The sequence below is a fragment of the Ochotona princeps genome, unplaced genomic scaffold, assembly GCF_030435755.1.
Source record: "Ochotona princeps isolate mOchPri1 unplaced genomic scaffold, mOchPri1.hap1 HAP1_SCAFFOLD_431, whole genome shotgun sequence".
Classification (NCBI taxonomy): domain Eukaryota; kingdom Metazoa; phylum Chordata; class Mammalia; order Lagomorpha; family Ochotonidae; genus Ochotona; species Ochotona princeps.
The window spans coordinates 76,989-87,373 of record NW_026696420.1 but is presented as its reverse complement, the minus strand read 5'-3'; the positions used below and the strand labels follow the sequence as shown (position 1 = coordinate 87,373).

The 10,385-nt window shown below is 44.6% G+C and overlaps 1 long non-coding RNA gene across 1 annotated transcript; it reads left to right on the top strand.

Annotated features, from left to right (window-relative positions):
- Positions 1–501: 501 nt before the first annotated feature.
- On the top strand, positions 502–9,113 carry LOC131478834 (uncharacterized). The gene is made up of 3 exons (XR_009244623.1): positions 502–560; positions 3,604–3,733; positions 8,928–9,113. It is a non-coding gene; the product is annotated as an uncharacterized LOC131478834 (long non-coding RNA).
- The last annotated feature ends 1,272 nt before the right edge of the window (positions 9,114–10,385 follow it).

Here is a 10,385-nt window from a genome sequence, read left to right as displayed (position 1 = left end):
TCCGCCATTTCCTCTCTGAATTCCAGGCTCTGTGTCTCTGCTGGAGATGGTCCACCGGCTGTGCAGTTGGTTTCATGTCCTGGCAAGCTGGGATGAGAAACAGAGAGAAGTCCTGTGGGCTTTGGAGGGCCCCGGAGTGGGGTGCTGTTCCCCACGTGGTGAATGCAGACCCAGCGGTGGATCTCAGCTGGCGCCACCCCGTGAAGACGGAACCTGCACACCGGACCGCGTCCAGAACAATGGTGGTGCATCCTCTGGCCCTGGAAGGGATGAAGAAGACAGCGCGATGTCAGTGATCACATTGCCAAAAGACTGTGAGGCGCCAGAGACTGGTGTGTGCTCCTGGAATAGGAGAAGTGGAAGGAGCTGGCTGAACGAGCTGGCCGTGTGTGGTGGCTGTGCAGTGACAGGCTCCCGAGGTAGGTGAACTGCGAGGTGTGTGAGACCATATGCAGGTTCTGGCGCTGAGATGCCCAACTGCAGATGAGCGTATCAACAGCACTGCCCGATTCCCTGAGAACTCTGCGAGGTGCAGTGCAGGTGGATGCTGTGTGGGTTTAGTAAGTGATGTCCTGTTTCCCCATGGGGCTGCTGGCTTCCTACTCCTGCCTTGAGTGTACAGTTCACAGAAGAAATGGGGGACAGTGACTTCTAGGAGGGAGATTGTGGCCCTGGGTGATGGTGTCCTGATGTGTGATGGGAAGCAGCTGTTATGCATTCCTGGTTGTACCTTGCTATGCTCTGTGCTTCTCTGTCTTTGGCCACTTTCGAAGTGTTCTCTTCATGTTTAGATTACAGTAACTTGGTCATGATTTGTCCTGAACAGTTTTCTTTGTATCTCTTTGATTCGAGTTTCCGAGCAAGTTGAAAGTGTAAATTGAGGCCCTTCACAAAATGTAGGGAGAGTTTCGGGCCTAGCGGCTAAAGCCCTCGCCTAGAAAGCCCCGGGATCCCATATGGGCGCCGGTTCTAATCCCGGCAGCTCCACTTCCCATCCAGCTCCCTGCCTGTGGCCTGGGAAAGCAGTCAAGGACGGCCCAATGCTTTGGGACCCTGCACCCACATGGGAGACCCGGAAGAGGTTCCTGGTTCCCAGCGTCGGATCGGCGCGCACCGGCCCGTTGCGGCTCACTTGGGGAGTGAATCATCGGACGGAAGATCTTCCTCTCTGTCTCTCCTCCTCTCTGTATATCTGACTTTGTAATAAACTGAATAAATCTTTAAAAAAAAATGTTGGGAGAGTTTCACAATTGTTTCTAAGCCCATATTTTCTGCTCCCTTTTCCTCCAGATTCGCAGTTCCAGGTGTGCTGGCTTGCATTCTAAATTGTCACAGAAGGTTCTAAGTCTCTTTCCATTTCTCATTTCCCCAGCACAGACTTGACAATGCCTATGATCACTTAGGATGATATTACTTCCTTTTGCTATTTTGTTATCTGTTCTTAAGCATCTCCGTGGATTTCCTTTAGCAGCAGGGACTGTGGTGCAGTGTGTTAGGCTTCTGCCTACAATGTTGATATCCCATGTAAGTATAAGTTCAAGTCTTGCTTGTTCTACTTCTGATTTCTCTCTCTACTAATAAAAAATGGAAATTGTGGCAGATGGCCTAAGTGCTTAGGTTCTCCTCTATGGGAGAACGTGTTGGAGTCTCCTGGCTTTCGCCTGTCCCCCCACTCTTAGCCGTCAGGACCCATTCAGGGGGTGAACAGTGGAGCGGGGAATCTCTGTCCTTATTTTCTCATGACAATTTCTTTCCTGTATCGGAAAAGCAGTTACAGACAGAGAGGGAGAGGCAGAGAGTCTGTTGTGCACTAGTTCGCTCCTTAAATAGCTCCCCAAACCAGGGCAAATGTAGGGCAAAGCCAGGAGACAGGAGTGGATGCAGGGGCCCAAGGACTTGGGACATCTTATGTAGCTTTGTCAGGCACAACATGAGGGAGCTGGATAGGAAATGGAGTAGCCTAGAGTAAAAACTGATGGCTCTATAAGGTTCTTATACCTTTGGAAGGATCAGAAGATGGCCCAGTTGCTTGCAGCGTGGCCACCCATGTGGGAGACATGCGTGGAGCTCCATGTTCCTGGGCTGGACCTGGCTTGGCCCTGGCTGTTGAAGAGGAGTGTATCAGCTAACAGGAGATCTGTCTATCCTGCTCTATAACTCTGCCTTTCAAAAACTAAAGAAATCCTTTAAAAGCGAAATAGGAAGCCAGGATTCAAGTTGGCCTGTTGTTGTCGTATGTGACAGCTTGACCTGTTGCACCACAACACTAGCCCAAGTGCCTGCCTCAATACATGCATAAGTTAACTTACACCATGATGCCTTCAGCACCCTCTGTGTGTTTGAGACAGGTTTTCATCTTTATTTTATATAATTGTGTCATCCTTTAGCCCTTACTATCTTCCCTATAAAGAATTACTCATTTTTACTGTCAACATTGGGTTGATGTATGCAGCTGAAGAGATTTACTGGTGAAGAGTTCAGTCCTGAGTTGTGGCATTGCTGTCACTGCCTTTCTGCTTGCGGCTTGCCATCTGCTCTGGGGCGCTGTAATGCGTTGTTCTGAGAGATAACCCCGTGCAGTGCAGTTTTGTTTTTTATATTTACTCATTTGTAAGGTTGTTGTTGTGTTTACTTCTCTTTTTAATTTACTCACTTGAAAGACACACACACACATACACAGATATATTCCACCTGTTTTACTGCAGGTGCCCACATGATCAGGGCCTGGCCAGGCTGAAGCCCAGCTTCTAGAGCTCCATCCAGGATCCCGGCTGATTGAGCTGCTGCCTGCCAAGGTGCACATCACCAGGAAGCTAGGATTGAGCCTAGATTGAAGTCCAGGCACTTCCAACATGTGGTGTTGGCAGCCCAGGTAATACCCCAACTCATGCTCTAAATACCTTCCCCTATGCTTTTGATCTAACTTGATTTTCTCCCCATTATCCAGGGCCCCTCTGTCACCTTTCCCTCAACCACACTAAATACTTTAAGTAATCATCGTTGCAATTTCTGATGAGCTTCAAAACACACCTCCCACGCACGAAAGGGCAGAGTGATCACCAGATCCATGTGTTTTCCAGCAGATGCTAAGCTCTGATTCTTGTTGTAACTGAATGCTATTGCACCGTGTATTGGTAACCTTTTCCTTCATCCATTCCCCTGCTAATGGAGACCCGGCTTGCTTCCCTCCCTTGGCTGCTGTGCGTGATGCCACAGTGAGTACAGTAGGACAGGGATCTTAGGTGCTGCTTTCCTCTTTCTCAGTTCTGCACAGAAGAGATGGCATTTCAGCTTTCAAAGCAAGCTTACGCTGCTATCAGTGGGTGTGCTTCTTTGTAGTTCCATCACCACCATATGAGGATTGCTTTCTCCCCACAGCTGTCCTAGTGTTTATGTAATGTTCTTGATAATATATTTCCCAGGTAAAGTGAGATGACCAACTTTGTTTTTCACCATGCCCCTGATTGCAGTGATAAGTTTTACATGTTTGTTGGCACTAATATTTGAAAAATTTCTGGTTAGATTCTTTTCTCAGTTCTTAATTGAGTTCTTGTATTTGTAGTTTCTTCTTAATTCCTATGTATTCTATGAATTTCTTCACAGGTGAATGGTTTCCAAGTAGTGTAAGACTTCAAGAAAAATCTTGTGAGGCTCCAAGAAGGTGAAATGATTTTTATTGAACATCCAGTTGGGCAGCTACCTCTTGGAATGAACAGCAAGTGCCTTGAACAAAGTAAGAATGGGCTGTTTATAGCAAGTATCTATGGGAAAATCAATAGCTGCATGATATGAATACATAATGGGGGTTATTGTCTGACAGGGATCAGGTAAAAATTAACAGTGTGTATGATTCTGATCCAATTACTTCAATACAGATTTATGGTGCAAAATTCCAGGATTCCAATCCTAGTACCTCAATGTAGACAGTAAACACGATGCATCGAAGGTAACTGTCCTTCCTGGGAATTCTAAAACCTGAAGACTATTCCTATCTCGTGTTTGCTTCCTGGTATTTCAGAATCAGGGTTTTTCCCATGACTGGATGCAAGTGTTTCTTAGGAGATTGCAGAGTTCCAGGAATTTGGCAATTATTCTGTCATTTCCGCTTTGTGGTGAATTATGAGGCATGAGCATATTGACGCTATAGCGGCGTTACATCATTGATTCGTGTCATTGGGTCTATTTTTGCACACTAAATGGACATAATGCAAAAAGGCATTATGTTTGGCCTCATCCCGGTCTGTTTCCAGCTTTTTGTTTGTTTCCCGCTGGTGACAGGAAATATCTTCTAATTTTCAGATTCTTTCTTCTGCCTCCTTCATTCTATTTTGGAGACTCTCCACTGTGCTTTTAATTTGCTCTACTGTATTCTTTATTTCTGATATGTCAGCTTTCATTTTATTCACTTCCAGTGTGACATATTCCTTAAATTACTTGAATACCTGCTTTACGTGCTTCTCATTGTTGACCAGAAGGTTTATAACAAGTGTTTTGAATTCTGTATCCCCAAATTTCTCAATGTCTTCCTCAGTTAGCTCTGAGGTTGGCAAAAGGTTTTGCTCCTTTGCAGAGTAGTCTTTAGAACTATTCATTGCGCCTCTGTCTCTGCTTTTTCCTTTGGTCACTGTACTTCTGGTTGGTGCAGATTCTTCTCCTTGGGACCGATTTCTAAGCTCTGTCATCCACAGATCTATAGTTTGATTTTACTTACTCTGGCACACAGCTGTTTGTTTGCAGTCACTTGTCTACTCCTTCTGGAGAGTTCCATTCTGGGTTCTTATCTTAGATTTCCTCAAAGAACTCCATAGCCCCAAATCCTGGCTCACCAATCTCCACCTCCTTTGGTACCATGCTGAGGCTGAACCATTGCCTGTACAACCTTTCTCCCATTTTTGGTTGGAGCAGGTCCCAGGATTAGGGAGACACCAGTGTCCTATAAGCCTAGGTTGTTATTGGTGATCTTGCCTGAATCTGTTGACCATTAGGTTTGAAGGCCACATGGACCTATTTTGACCCGTATAGTGCCAAAGTTGGTATTATTTTCCTGCATGACCAGTGCAATGCACTGAGCTCAGTGAGTTCTCACTGAGTTTAGTATATGTGCAGCTCACTGTTGTCCCCTGCAGTCTTAAACTCTTTGCTACACCATATGAAATGGCACCTGATATGCCACTACTAGAGTTCTTGATCTGCTGGCCATCAGGTCTGAGGGCTACCCAGACCTATCTGGGGTAGAGCCTGGAGGATTCCACCTTGTTCCTGTTCACTGAGTGGAATGAGTTCATTCCCAGCTCAGTGCATGCACAGTGCTATCCATGTCCCTTGCCTCCTTAAACAAAAGATGCCCTATACAGCTCTAGGTGACAGACTTGGCTGAAACCGACCCTACTCCTGCACTGCCCATATGGGATCTGCTGCTCTGTCTCTTCTCCTGGTCAAATCAAACAGACCAGCAGCACAGGCAGTTCTCTGTCTGGGTTCACCTCCCAAGTTCACGGTGAATGTCCTTTCCCACCTTGTTGCTGGTGTAGTTTCAGCTGCCGGTGGAGTTCAGATCACCATTAGCTGAATGTCACTGGAGTATCAGTCACTGCAACACCACACCACTGTGTAGGCTGATTTCCTGTTTCTGTCAGTCTCCAGGTATCCCTCTGCTGTTGTTCTGTCCTCTTCTATTTTCTGGAATTTGCCCTCTCAGCTTCACACTAGCTGATGTTTTTCTGTGTGTTTGAATGTGTCCTTACTCTATTCTTCCATTTTTATTCTTCCGCCAATTAATTTAAAATAGAAGCTTATGGGTCTAATGAGCTAAAAAGTAGTGATCAACCTATGAAATGCCGAATAAATAATATTGTGTAATATATAAACTTCAATAAATTTATGATTTTCCTGCAAAAAAAGGCATTATGTTAGTATAATCAAAATAATAATTCCTACTCTCCAATAAATTAGGCATTGGTAAACACTAACATGAGACATATGTTCAGTAAACCAGGTAAATATCTTAACCCTGGAACCTTGTGTAACTTCCCCGAAAATGGATCTAATTTCTCATTCCAATTCAAACTATTGACCAGAAACATTTCCATGGCACCACAAATGATATCTTGCGCCATCCCAAGGTAACAAAGATTGATTCTAAGGAACAGGGGTAACACAAAAGGGGATATAATCCCAGGCACTCTTTAATGAAAGTCTTTGATTGATAGGTTGTAGTTTATCTTCCAGAAGCAACATGGTCAATTCCAAATTGATGGGTCCTGAATACAATTGTTTGTTCTGAGTGATGCAATGCAGGCCCTGCAACTGCGGCAGTTGCAGTTATTGCAGTAATTTGTAATCCTATGAGTCTTTTAAATCTCTACTTCGTGAAGAATCATGTGAAGGCATATGGTATTTGAGATTTCTGCCTGAGGTCTGGACATTGTACTGGGAGCCAGATACATACATGGACTCTCAAAACATAGAAAGACTGGGTTGAAAAAAATTAATGCTAATGCTAGAATTTAAGCAAGGGTGGCAAGAACACCTAGTACAGGGAGCCAAACCTGATGATCTGTTCCTATAGAGGAACTGCCTGGTCTTTCCTGGTGGTAAATGGAAAGAAACCACTTTGGTTAGCAACCTGTCCTTGCCAAATCTCAAGTGGTTTGAGTGCCATTGCTAATTTCCACTGATGAATTTGTGTAGGCTGCTGAGGTCAATCAGGAGCTGGAGGAGACCAGCCTGCTGTATACAAGGTGATAGAATCTGGGGTGTTTACTCTCATTTGAAGGGAATGATTATGGGCCTCGGACTGCTGCTTTATTAGAGTACAGTGACGTGGGCACTTGGCACAGGGCTATCCTCAGTGCATCCTCAATGTATCCAATGACATGACCTAGGCTTTACTGTAGATATGTAAATATAAATATGTAAATATATATGTATATACGTCTTGAATGAGTCTGGTTAAGAATATGACAATAAAATCCAGTAGCTTTGATAGAAACAACTGAGGTTCTTTTCTGCTGTTTAAGAGCCATCAGGCATGATTGTGGAGATGCATGTAAATGGTGTTCCTCATATCCTCTGCAGCTGGGTATGCCATCAGACCCTGTCTGATAAGGGTCATGTAATTTCATCCTCTCCTCTTCAGGCTTAAGAGGTCCCCTAAGATCATAAGGATCTTGCAACCAAATAATTAAAGGTATACTAGAACTGTGACATTGATCCAGATTACTGGTCTGTTAACTGGTGAATAAGAAATATAAGTCCAGCAAACACAATTACTTGCCCGGGAGGAGGTTGTCATGGTAACAGCTAGCATCACCAAGAGAAGTGTTTCTGCATTGAAAGGTTATCCTGTTTTCTTGTACTTATTTGGCACCAACTCTGTTAGTCCTTTTAGTGGACCCCAGGCAGGCAGCTTAGCTCTGGAAGTCCCAGGAGCAGATAAGGACGAAGGTCGCCTACGAGCAATGGAGCATCTATGGGGGAGCCAGTGCTCTCCATTGTCTGTAATGCTAGGAGCCAAACCTCACCCCCAAACCTGACAGTCCCCTTTTCCTATTTACTTCCTGGTAGTTGTTCCATCTGTGAAGGTGCAGTGTACCAATATTTGTCTATTTTGACACTTCCATCTTCAACTCAATGTAAAGATTTGTTTTAAAGATTTATTTATTTAATTGCAAAGTCAGATACACAGAGAGGAGGAGAGACAGAGAGAAAGATCTAACAGCCAGTGCTGTGCCGATCTGAAGCCAGGAGCAAGAAACCTCCTCCAGGTCTCCCATGTGGGTTCAGGGTCCCAAGGCTTTGGGCCGTCCTTGATTACTTTCGCAGGCCACAAGCAGGGAGCTGGATGGGAAGCAGGGCCACCGGGATTAGAACTGGTGACCATATGGGATTCTGGCTTGTGCAAGGCGAGGACCTCAACCACTACATTATCACGCAGGGCCCAATTTAAAGATTTTAATGGAAAAAATGCTGTCGTTAGCTTGCCTTTATTTGCGACTACCACTCATGTGTTTTCACATTTATTTTATTTGTTTATTTTTATTACAAGGTCAGATACACAGATAGTAGGAGAGACAGAGAAGAAGATCCTCCGCCGACGATTCACTCCCCAAGTGAGTGCAACGGCCGGTGCTGTGCTGATCTGGAGCCAGGAGCCAGGAACCTCCTCCAGGTCTCCCACTTGGGGTCAGGGTCCCAAGGCTTTGGGCCATCCAGACTGCCCACCCAGGAAGGGAGCTGAATGGAAAGTGGAGCTGCCAGGATTAGAACCTACGTACGCATGGGATCCCGGCGCATTCAAGGAAGGACTTTAACCACTAAGCCATGGCCTTTGTCACTGTTGTCTGTCTTAGCTGATAAATATCAATAGTAATATCTGCCGTATATATTGATAAGTGTAGAATATCATTCATACATGTGAAATAGCACACTGTAACACACAAAAATAAATTTTCAGATTCTGCAAGGATTGAGAGGTAGATATCTTTTCAGAGACAGCACTACCGCAATATCTTTAAACCCAGAGATAATTCAGTGTTAGAGACAAATTCTAGATATTATATAATGGACCAGGACCAATGCAGACTTCTGTCTCAAAAAGAAACTTCTGAGCAGCATAATCCAGTTATTATGCTTCAAAACTCATTCATGGGATTTGCATTCATTTTAAAGGCCAGCTGAAAACATCACTTAGCCTGCAAAAGTATTGATTTCAGTATTGAATCTGTAGGAAGACAAACTTTTGTACATAGAGTATCAGGTCATGATGCCTAGTTTTATATATTTAAGTGTTCTTCTCCCACAGCTGTTTGAGTTCGTGAAGATGCTGATGTACAGAAAGAATCTGATGGCGGCCTTCGTCAATGAAGGTAGCTTGTTTTCATGAAATGTTACTTTGGGGTTGCAGCCCATCTTCCTGTGTCTGTCAGGAGGTGTCTACTCAAGGAAATGCCCAGGGCAAAGGATGTGATGGATGTAGGGACTGCTGCAAGACCAGACTGTGACCATTACAGAGAGTGTGAACAGCTGCAAGGAGCCTGTGACCAGGCAAGGTGTGATCACTGTGGAGCCACCCAGCCTGCGACCAGAGCATGATGGGACGACTGTGGAGCCACCCAGCCAATGTGAAGTCTTTGTACACAGGTCAGTGCCTGGTGCTTCAGATCTATTATTCCAGAATCGTTCTTTAATCCCAGTGAGAAATAAAGTATTCCAAGCATTGGAATGTTCATTGAGCTGAAACCATTTATTTTAAGTCACTGCAATGTCTTTGAGTCGCACAGGCTCTCATGTGCATAATATGTTTTTGTCAGCTAAGTGTTACTATATTACATGGTCACAACTGAGACCTGAAATGGTGAATGTCTGACTGAGGGTCGCAGTTCCCAAGCCCTCAAGTTGCGATCTGAACTAACGCATCCTCATTGTTTAGTCCCAAGTGGTTTTGTACCATCACATACATGACAGCTAATTAAAGTGAAGAAGCTCTGAATGTGGTTTAAGAGTTGGAACTCTAGTTCTTAGTGTCAAGTCTCCATTCTCTGAGACACCAAGGACATCATGTTAGAGGGCATTCCCAGATATAGTATTCTTTAGTAACAAAGACAGTCTCTGTAGGAAATAGTTAGGCTTACTGCTTGTACCAGAGAAAACACTTTTGTTCACTGCATGTGCAACAGACACAGTTTCTTCCAGGTTTAAATATCTGAAGTTGTAAGACAGGGTAGCTCAATTAGAATGTTGCTAGGGTTTCTTGTGTAGGAGAAATGTTGGGACCATTCATAAACCGACTGGGGTATGGCAGGACTTCATAGAGTGAGATACTGGGCTTCTGCATGATGTGCTCCCAAGACGTGCTGCGGAGCTGCATCAGGCTTTGCTGCAGAAGCTTCATTTCCTTATACTTGTCTCATACCCTTAGACTGATTTCTTTCTTACCTAAAAATGTGTATGCAACTTCATACATAAGTGTCCGGTGCTTGGCTCGGTGTTTATTACTATAATGATAGTAGATTTTCATTGAGATTGTGATTCATCTTGGTGATGTATCCTACATTCATTAATGATTGGCTTATAAAAATAAGAAAATTTGCTGCCAGCGCCATGGCGTAGCAGGCTAAGCTTTCCTTTGCTGCTAGCACCCTATGTGGGCTCTGGTTCAGGTCCTGTTAGCTCCACTTCCATGAAAGTTTCCTCCCAACGTGCCTGGGAAAGCAACAGAAGGTAGCTCAAGTGCCTGGGACCCTGCATTCATGTCGGACACTCACATGAAGCTCCTGGCTCCTGGCTTCAGAGTGACCTAGCAGCAGCCATGGGACTCTTTGGCGAGTGCACCAGCAGATAAACCATCTCCCTCTCACTCTGTCTCCTTCTGTCTTTATGTAACT